The 10777-nt window shown below is 37.4% G+C and overlaps 1 protein-coding gene and 1 pseudogene across 2 annotated transcripts in view; one reads left to right on the forward strand and one right to left on the reverse strand.

Annotated features, from left to right (window-relative positions):
• TTC27 (tetratricopeptide repeat domain 27) overlaps positions 1-10777 on the reverse strand; it is a 233296-nt gene that overhangs the window by 102419 nt on the left and 120100 nt on the right. The window lies entirely within an intron of this gene.
• LOC306644551 (small ribosomal subunit protein RACK1-like) lies at positions 2889-3936 on the forward strand (annotated as a pseudogene). The gene has a single exon. The product of its transcript is annotated as a small ribosomal subunit protein RACK1-like (transcript).

A 10777-nucleotide genomic window follows, 5' to 3' on the forward strand; every position in this document is an offset into this window, starting at 1 on the left:
AAATATGTGAAAATTAAACAGCAGACTCCTAAATAAATAATGAGTCAAAGAAAAAAGAACAATAAAACTAAAAACACATTGAGATAAATAAAAACAGAAACATAATATGCCAGAATGTATGAGATATGGCAAAAGTCAGGCTTAGAGAGAAATTTATAGCTATAGATGCCTATGTTAAAAAGAAGAAAGATCTCTAATCTGTAATCTAAGATTCTACCATAAGTAACTGAAGCAAGAAGAGCAAAAAGAAGGAAATAATACAGACTACAGCATAAATAAAAGAAGAGGAAAATAACGAAGAAAATCAATAAATCAAAAAGTGTTCCTAAAGATTCAAATTACTAAAATCAGAAAAGAAAGGACAGATTCTGTTACCAAACTTACAGAAATAAAAATGATTATAAGGGAATACCACACTCCACAGGTATCTTATATTCAAAATGGGATCTGAGAGCTGGGGTTGTGGCTCAGTGCTAGTGCACTTTTCTAGCACACATGAGGCACTGGGTTTGATTCTCAGCACCACATAATAAATAATTAAATAAAATAAAGGTATTGTGTCCATCTACAATTTAAAAAAATTTTTTAAAGATAGGCTCTGAGGCTCAGAATGTCAAATCATATTCTCAAAGCATCTGTTTAACCAAAAACACTTGCTATGAATATTTATTCTACCTCTAACTCTGCTGCATTATAAACTAAAGATTCACCAGAGTCCAAGATCTAGTGTTTTTCAATCTTTGCAAAGATGGCAATATAAAAATGGAAGGTTAAATGATAATCAGGGAAATCTTTGGAAATGCTAGGGTGTCAAAGATACACCTTGGAATTACCTCCTCCTACCTACTGCAACTCTTGTAAGAATGAGGCACACAATGGGGGTTATGTAACTTCCTTATGAAACACTATCAGTTCTGGGCATTTTGTACACTGGAAGAATGATCTGGAAGGGCAGCTTCCTAGAGAAGGTGGGGACATACTACAGCAGTCAGCCTGCTTGCTCTGAAATAACCACTTTCCTCAAATTCCTATTCCACATTTTTGTGTTAGATGAGTTAATTCTTTCCTGTTGAGATCTTATACCTCTTCCTTCTGCTATAAGAATGATCCTTCCCAAGGGTGGTGCTTAAAGGCAATATATCTCCTTTCTTCAACTAGTCACGATGCATTCTTCAGCCATCTTCTCTCTAAAATGTTCTAGTTTTTCTTTCTCCTCCTCTTATTCACTAAATTGATATGATTTATTACCAAATAAAGAACTACAAAAGTTGTGCCCAGTGAATATAAATAATGCACAAGGCCACTGTGCACAGTCTGTGTAACATCGCTTTTGCAAAATTAAAATGTGAGTGGCCAGAAATCATCACAGAATGCAAAAGTTTGGTATTTACTAGCTATGGGTTGCTACCTCCCCATGGGAAAACAGATGTACATTTTTATAGGACACTAGAAATTTTTCACCTAAATGTCTATTTAACATAGATTTAAATACATTCCCACAAATGCAAAGGATATTTAGGTGGGGCAAAAGAGTTGCAATGAACATGCAGTGCTTGCAAGAATTTTGTCAGAACCCCAAAGGTCATTCCCTCACACTCACACTCACATACATACATACATATATATGTATATATATATATGAAACATTAGGTTGTTCCAATGATCTATTTTATTTTTCAATTCCACAAACTAATTATCCTTAATACCATTTGTGGCAATGAACACACATGTAAGCTGTCAGTTTGCAACTGCAGCCCTTTTTATTTTGAGACTAGATCTCATTAAGTTACTTAGAACCTCAATAAATTGCTAAGGCTGATCTTGAATTTGTGCTCCTCCTGCCTCAGCCTCAGAGTAGCTGGGATTACAGGCGTGAGCCAGTACGCCCAGTTCTTCCCTGATCTTATGGTAACAAAATTCCTCTTCCCTGAAGAGACCCATTTCATGTGGGTTCGGGTGAAGCCTATCAGAGGGAAAGCACATCATTCAGGTCCTTCAGCTTTTTGTAAACCATTTCTGTTAAAGATATGAAATTGAGTATAGTTTCCCAGGTGAATTACTAAACTTGGGTTTCCTGAGGTCGTCATGTCTGAACAAAGTCAGGATGACATCACCTTAGCCCCTGGATATATCTCTCAAGCCAGGTCTACTAGAATTTTCAGTTGCATGAACAAATGAATTCCCCTTTTTCCCTAAGCTAGAGGGTGCTGATTCTTTAAAAACCAAAAGAGTTCTAATATATCCCTAGAAAACTCTGTTGCATGATCCATCAGACATTCAACTACAAGAAGATCCATGAGAAAGTAGATGCTTTTAGTCAGAAAAACAGTTGAGGGGCTGATCTCCATGTGTACTTTACCTCAGTTTGAAACAATTCGATGTGAAATGTACCTAGCCTTTGGCAGGCATATGGTAAGCCCTGAATGAATGCATATCTTCTTTCTGGAAAAATGAATGTTCATCCTTCCCTCCACTGGAAAAGACTGGAAAGATGCTTAAGATTTCACTACTAGGAAGAAGAAAGAACTTAAAACAGTTTTGAGGAACATTAAATTTTTCTGCAAATAGTCACATCAGTGACTAACTGAGCCAACGGGAACCAATACAATGAGGTCAGAGAGAAAAATAACTAGATGAATAGAGCTAAATTTTCCCACTTAAGCCTGATATCAACCAAACGTCAGGTTTGTATGAGTGTGAAGGACCACAAGATAAGTCCTAGAAAACTGAGAAAGGAGTCTGTACAAGATACAAACTGGCTGGGTGCAGTGCTGCATGCCTGTAATCCTAGCCACTCAGGAGGCTGAGGCAGGAGAATTGCAAGTTTGAGGCCAGACTCAGCAACTCTGTGAGACCTTGCTTCAAAATGTAAGGAGGAGCTTTCTTCCTCTGCAGGGCTGCAGTGTGGTGGCCGTGGTGCTCATCTCTCTGAGCTATCTGGTGCCATCCTCATCGCTGCAGCGACACCTGCACCCGCTACTGCCATGACTGAACAGATGACCCTTCATGGTACCCTCAAGGGCCACAATGGCTGGGTAACCCAGATGGCTACCACTCCACAGTTCCCAGACATGATACTGCCCACCTCTTGAGATAAGACCATCAGTTTGTGGAAGCTGACCAGAGATGAGACCGACTATGGCATCCCACGGCGTGCTCTGCAGGGTCACTCCCACTTTGTCAGTGACGTGGTCATCTCCTCAGATGGCCAGTTTGCCCTTTCAGGTTCCTGGGAAGGAACCCTGTGCTTCTGGGATCTGACAGTGGGCCCGACCACAAGACAAATTGTAGGCCATACTAAGGATGTGCTGAGTGTGGCCTTTCCTTCTGACAACTGGCAGATTGTCTCTGGATCCCGAGACAAAACCATAAAGTTGTGGAATACTTTGGGTGTATGCAAATACACTGTCCAGGATGAGAGTCACAGAGTGGGTGTCTTGTGTTTGCTTCTCGCCCAACAGCAGCTACCCTATTATTGTCTCCTGCGGCTGGGATAAGCTGGTCAAGGGATGGAATTTGGCTAACTGCAAGCTGAAGACCAACCACATTGGCCACACTGGCTATCTGAACACCGTGACTGTCTCTCCAGATGGATTCCTCTGTGCTTCTGGAGGCAAGGATGGCCAGGCCATGCTATGGGATCTCAATGAAGGCAAGCACCTTTATACACTAGATGGTGGGGACATCATTAGTGCCCTGTGCTTCAGTCCCAACCGCTACTGGCTCTGTGCTGCCACAGGCCCCAGTATCAAGAGCTGGGACTTGGAGGGCAAGATCATCGTAGACGAACCAAAACAAGAAGTTATCAGTACTAGCAGCAAGGCCGAACCACCCCAATGCACCTCTCTGGCCTGGTCTGCTGATGGCCAGACTCTGTTTGCTGGCTACACAGACAACCTGGTGTGAGTATGGCAGTTGACCATTGGCATTTGCTAGAAATTTTATGAGGGCTTCAGAAATTTAAAAAAAAAATGTAAGGAGAAAAAAACAAGCAAACAAACAAACAAACATAAAATGGGTCAGGAATATAGCTCAGTGGTAGTAATAGCACCCCTGGATTCAATCCTCAACACCACAAAGAGCAACAACAAATATGAATAAAGAAACAAAAAGATACAAACTGACTAGACTAAGGCTTAGAGAAGGATAGTTAAGAGAGAAAAAAACGTAAGGGCCAAAAAGATTTTGAAATCTGTATATTTGTCTATCTTAGCAATTGTCACATCATACTCAAATATTCTATTCACATGTACCAGTACTATCAGACCACAACCAGCTTGGATGTAAACTCTGTTACTTATCTTTGAAATACTACTGCCTCAGCAGTAGTTGAGTGTTGAGTTAATTCAACTGACATTTGTACTAAAACCACAGAGAGCTTATAGTGTTTTCTAAAGGTCTTCAGATTGCAAAGAAAAATATAAAAGGTTCTTCCCATTTAGGATAGAGATCAATTTCTTTATGGGACATGCTCTGGCTAAAATCAATGCTTAAATATCACTATATGACTGGGGAACAAAATTAATAAAATTATATTGTTTTATTGTGTACATGTATGATATGTAACAACAAATCCCACTATTGTATATTAGTATAATGCATAAATATTTATCCTAGTGAACAGAGTCATCTAGCAGAATCTGAATGTCACAAGCTATCCTAACCAAATGACTACACCTAGGAAGCAACTTTTCTTAGGACTAAAACCACTGAAAAGCAAAACAGGTGACCTGAAAGGAGATCCTAAGTATCCAAGGGGTTTCTCACCCTGATGATGCACCTTTTTTTCCCCCACATCTTTTAACTGGTGCAATATGGTTGTACATGATAATGGGATTGATGATGCACCTTTTGATCAAAATGGTCCAGTGTCAAAAGGTAACTGAGAACTTGAGATACATACAAGTAAAGGGATTAATGTACTGGAAAACATGCCACACCTGGGACTCGCATTTGTCACGGTCTGTTTTTCAGTAAACTGTTATATGAGAAACCTGAGATTTGAAGGAGGGAAACATTACCCTAAGAACTATTAAGATTTCAGGACTGATGAGTGGCTCAATGGTAGTAACTGCCTGGCATGTGTGAGGTCCTGAATTTGATCCCTAGCAAAACACACACACACACACACACACACACACACACAACAAATGAAAAGAAAAAAATAAATTCCAGAAAGTACTCTGCCAGGGACAAGGCCTTGTGGCTGTGATTTTTGCCTTGATTTTTATAAATTAACATGATGACTTAAAATTCTAACATGGAATAAGAGTGCCCCTCATCTTTGTGTCTGGGACATATATAGGGAAGGGAACTGGCAAACTAACAACCACAGGAAGCCCTCCTGGCAAAAAAATGCAGGAGAAAAAATGAGCTCCAGACTCAGAGATAGAACCAAATATAAGGAGTATCTTTGAGGACTATAGATATGACAGACTTTGGCATAAACACTAGAGATTTGCTCCAAGTAGATGGAAAAAGGCAGGCTAAGAATTTAAGAACACACCCTTAGTCAGATTTGGTCTCCTGGCAATGGCTTTAGGAATAAAAAAGAAGCACGAGTATGTGTGTGTATACCTAGAACTCACAGCCATGGGTGTAGCAGTCACATTCCCTTCTCCCCTGAAGCAGAGAGCAAACGTGGACTCTGATTTTCACTACAGAGGCTGGTTCTCAAAGATAGGGAGACTGTACAAAATAAACAGCATCTGGAACATGTCAATGAATATCATGAAGATGATAGAAATCAATAATCTCTTACTAGGAGGTGGAAGAGCTGACACGTTGATGATATAAAAAGGCCTAGCAAAGTCTAACAAGGTTGGAGAGGATAAGGCCTTAATTGTACATCTTTAGCACTGTTGGAGTTATCAGGAATGTAAACACAACATTTAGTTTAATTACCTAATATCTAATTTTTGTAAAATATCTTTTTATTGGCATGATCTCTTTGTTTAGTAGAGATCCCTTTATTTTTGTTATTTAGGGCTAGAGAATTGTACTAGCAAACATTGATTAAGTCTACCTTTATCAGAGGTTAGAAAGATCTGTAGGCCTTAAACTGATTAAAAACTTATAACTCTGGCACTTTCTTCTGATAATTATCACGCATTTTTGTCTAAGAATCTTTTTTGTCACCTTCGGTTTTACTTATTTTGGGGGGCGGGGGTTAACACAAGTGTACATCTCAAATTGCATTAAAATAACTATTGTTTAGTTTTTAAAATGTTCAGGAATGACTGTGTTTTAGTTTTTTTTGCTAGGTATATAAGACCAAGCTGGTCAAATTGACCTTGGTCCTATCTGCTGTTAAGAGTCAGCTGAGTTCACACAGGGGTCACTCATGGAGAACTTGAGAGCAGTGTTTAAGCTCCTTTAGTGCCATTCGCTAGGTAGGGTCTCCTTAATGAGGTGGCTTCCTTCGGAAGCATTAGGGATATCTCCCTTTTCCAAGGACCCTCCCCTCCTCTGCAGCAGGTGCACTGATTGACTTTTTTTTAATCCTCTAGTGGTTTCATCAATCTCCCTGATTGGAAGGTTATGTGGACAAGAGTTGTAAAACTCCTTAGAGAAGTTCTCCTGTTCCCTGGGTTCAGGCTGACTCTGAGGGCAAGAGTCAAATATTGATTCTCTTGGCCCCTTTATTTTAATCTTAATCTTTAGGTTTTGATCTTAAACATCCAGCAAGTCAGTTTCACCAATCATACAGTAAGAGTGCTGGGCTTTAACTTTAATGTCTGTGAATGTACAGTTATTTACCTACTCTTGTTTAATAGGGGTCTATATTATCTGTCCTATATGTGATGGCTTATTATCTCAAATTAATTTAGATCATTCTTGAAGTAGTACCTCTGCAAAACACTAATTAGGCAACAGTTATAGAGTTTACAAGGAAAATAAAAAATGGAATTAACAACAGTAAAAACATATTTAGTTGTGTAATAGCTGTCTTATATTTTGGGTGAGCTATACATTATATCCCCTGTTTGAGATCACAGTAATCTTACAACAAAAAAACAATCTTTCAAATGTAAGTGAGCTGAAGTCTGGCTTACTTTTGGAGTCACTGTAACATGTAGTAAGGTGGGAGGCAAAGCCTTATCTCAGGTAAGGCAGGGCTCTTCATAAATCTTAGGTAAAGTGGTCTAGTTCTGAAGCTGATCTTTATCTTTATTAAATATCATTTAATAAAGTTAACATATTATTTTTAAGTCTATATCAATGTTAGTTGACATGATATGATATTACATGAATAAACATGTAAAACATGAATAAAAGAAAGTTGAGTTTTTAACTTTCCTTTTGTGTAGTAAAGTGGCAAAATGTTTTCCTGTTTCATAATATTAACCTTTAAATAGATCAGACTTTAATTATCTTTTAGAAATACATTTATATTTTTATCCCAGTGTAGAAGTAACATAAGGTTCCGGTCCAGTTACAGAACACTAAATGATATAAATAAATCCCCAATAAAATTTCTTATTCTGATAAGTTTAAGATTACCATTACAACTTTAGGTTGGAGAACACCAGCTTGATAAAATGTTCTTTTAAACCTTCTAAAGATTTGTATGCCTGGAAGATATGAACACATTTAATATATAAAGAAGAGTAACAGAATCATAATTGCATTGATGTTTTTTAATTAACCATGTTTAACTTTTAAAGAAAATTTAGACTTTGTAATGTAGAACAATACTCTAAAATAACAGTTGCTGTTTAACCAGAATTGTACAAACCCCTAATTTTTAAGACTGGTTGCTCTAGAGAATAAAATGTAACAGATACAATGTTAAGAGTAAATTAATGTTTTAAGAATTATTGGTCATTTTAGCATATAGACTGAACTTTGGTTTATATCAGTACATTAATATTTGACCTTAAGAAAAAACCTTGAATAGTTTTAAGTGTTGTGTTACTTATACATACATATAAACCTCTTAAAATTTATCCTTAATTTACATTTTTTAATCTCTTAATTAGACCCTCTTGTTTACTTAGCTGTATTACAGCTTTATTTTATCACATAAAGACATTTTTACCTAGAAATATTTTTTACTAAATATATTTTCATATCTAAAACCTTGTAATATTTAATTTGTTGATCCCCTTTTTAAAATTTATATTCTGAATCAACCCTTATAAATTTCTGAATTTAGATAAATTACTCCATTTTAATCCGATGAAATACTTTGTTACTTAAAGAATTCTATATAAATACAGTTGAAACTTTTGGACACTTTATATAGAATAAAACCTGTTAAGACTTTAGTAACCATGTGTTCAGTGATAACATAAAGTAAATTTAAATCCTCTTTTTATTTACCAATTTATGAAAACACCAAAAATGTTTTAAGTATGTTACCCTGTAGAATTTAAGGAGTTAAGAGTACTTGATGTTATATTTAACAGTTAGCATTTTAACTTTCTAAACCAATCAGATGTCTCTAACAAACACATCCATGATCAATTCCATATATGTTAAATTTAATTTAGTTATATTTTAAAAACCAAGAAATCAGAGAAGTATATTGGGCCATATCAGTCATTTCTTTCCTGTTGAAGAAACCTAGAAACAATGGATATTAGACATTTTATTATTTTTGACCACCTAGAAACAAAACTGTATTAGTAACTTGAAAGCCATATGTTTTACCCAATTTAAAAGCTTTTAAATCATGTGAATCAAAGACATTTAGATCCATTTTTTAAATTTTAATTTTATGAGCTCACATGTCAATTTTGGTACCAAATATATGTAGACATGATAATACACTAGTGTACATATACATAAAATAAATAGATGGACAAAGGCCTTATAGCTTATTTTTTAAAACCATTAGATAGAGAGCTAACCCCTGTAAATTGGCCTCTGAATGAAACAGCATTAAGAAAACCTCATAGTTGAATAAAATAGGTCTGATCAAAAATTAACCTAGGTGCACCAGATCAAAATCATGAACTCAAAAAGATAGAATTTTAAAAGTCTTTTTGGTCTCCATCCTGATGTGGTCCCTCTCATCAGAGATGAATTAAGAGAATTCCTCCCTGAAGGAATTTCCCGAAGAGACAGCAAGGGAACTGCTTCCATTGGTCTCCTTGGGAGAGCCCCCTCAGGTTGGGGGGCTAAATCAGTTTTTCTGGTCTCTTGGATAGCAGCCATCAAAATGTTAGCCTGGCATTTTGGTGGACCAATTCCAATAGTTGGAAGTTTCTATTGGCAGCAGTTTACATTTTAATAGCTTTAGTGAACATGGTCAAAAAACTTTTTAACCTTTTTTTTTTTTTTTTTAACCCAAATGTGACTATAAAACATTTGATCAGATTGTTCAGGCTGCCCAAAGACAATTTGGTGGTCCTCTAAGGAGGCCATCTGACCTCGAAAGTTGGTCATTCTCTCTCACAGAATTTAGAGAGAGAAAAGATATCATAGCGGGTTCCGTAGTAACTGGCTCTCTTCTGGAATTCCTGGAAATTAGTTAACATGCATTGAAGGGTGTATATGACAAACATGAGGGAGACTGACCCACATCCACACTCAAGGCAACAAAAAACAGAAAAAGATGAACAAACACAGAACAGGCAAGACACCAAAGACAATGACAAGTGGCCACTCCTGATTCCTGACCTGAGGGCCTGGGCAACGTCTTGCCAGTCCCAGACTCAGGAAGTAATGCTGCATCCAGCCTTCCTCAGAGTCCCCAGATACGGATCCTTCACAAACAGACTTACCAGTCCCCCAGGAGTGCAGAAACAGGTGACTCTCTCGGAGAACTTAGTTCAGTCCTGGGGTAGGGCTCCACAGACCATGCAGCCTGGGGCTGAGGAACGTCTCTCAGAGGCCTTCCCCTAGGAGCAATGCTGTGGCCTCTCCCCTCCGCAGGAGTTTCCAGGTCAGTGGTGAGCGGAGGTTACCCACCAGGCAGCGAGGATCTCGCTGGGGCCTCCAACTATCATGGGGCGCAACTTAAGAACAGACTGATCACCACTGAGAAGTCCAAATTTGAGAGTCTTTATTAAGCCAGCTGACTATCTCACACAATGCCCCAAAAAATGGTTATTGGGAGAATAGCAAAATAGGGGTTCTTATACCAAAAATCACATCTATCATCGTGTCTGTTGCTATGATTTGAAATTACAAACTAACATCATGAGATCATTAACAGAGAGGGAAGTGGGTCAAAATGACCCTTATCTGGGTACAAACTAAAGAATGGTTACTAACATCCACACAATTACTGTTCACATGGTACACTGTTTAGGAGCAATAGGAATCAAAAGAGATTTCTTTACATAGGAATTATCATTCTGTATCGTTAAACATGTCACACTAACTGATGATGGGTACAGAGGCAGGGAGAAGCTTATTTCCTACATAACATGGAGTCTCAGAGCAAAGTGGAGTCTGTTTAGTCATTGCCCTCATAGTCTGGCCTAGAACATTCTAATGGAGCCAGATCTGTCAGCCCGTCACATTTGTAGAGAGTAGAAAAGTAGCTGTTGGACATCTTATTCTTTTTCTTCTTTTGTTTTCACAATATTAACTCTCTCCTCTTGTGCATCCCTAGACCACAGGATTGTTTTAAGAATAAACGAGATAATGTATGTGAAAACACTTCTATAAGCTGTAAAAATAACATCTTTAGGATAACAGGTACTGAATTATAATACCCAAAGTTGTATTTTATCTCTATATGGAAGGTACATGCGTTGGACAAGGTTAATACATATATATAACTTATGTACATATATATATATATATATATTTTTTTTTTCAT

The sequence above is a fragment of the Sciurus vulgaris genome (assembly GCF_902686455.1).
Source record: "Sciurus vulgaris genome assembly, chromosome: 14".
NCBI lineage: Eukaryota > Metazoa > Chordata > Mammalia > Rodentia > Sciuridae > Sciurus > Sciurus vulgaris.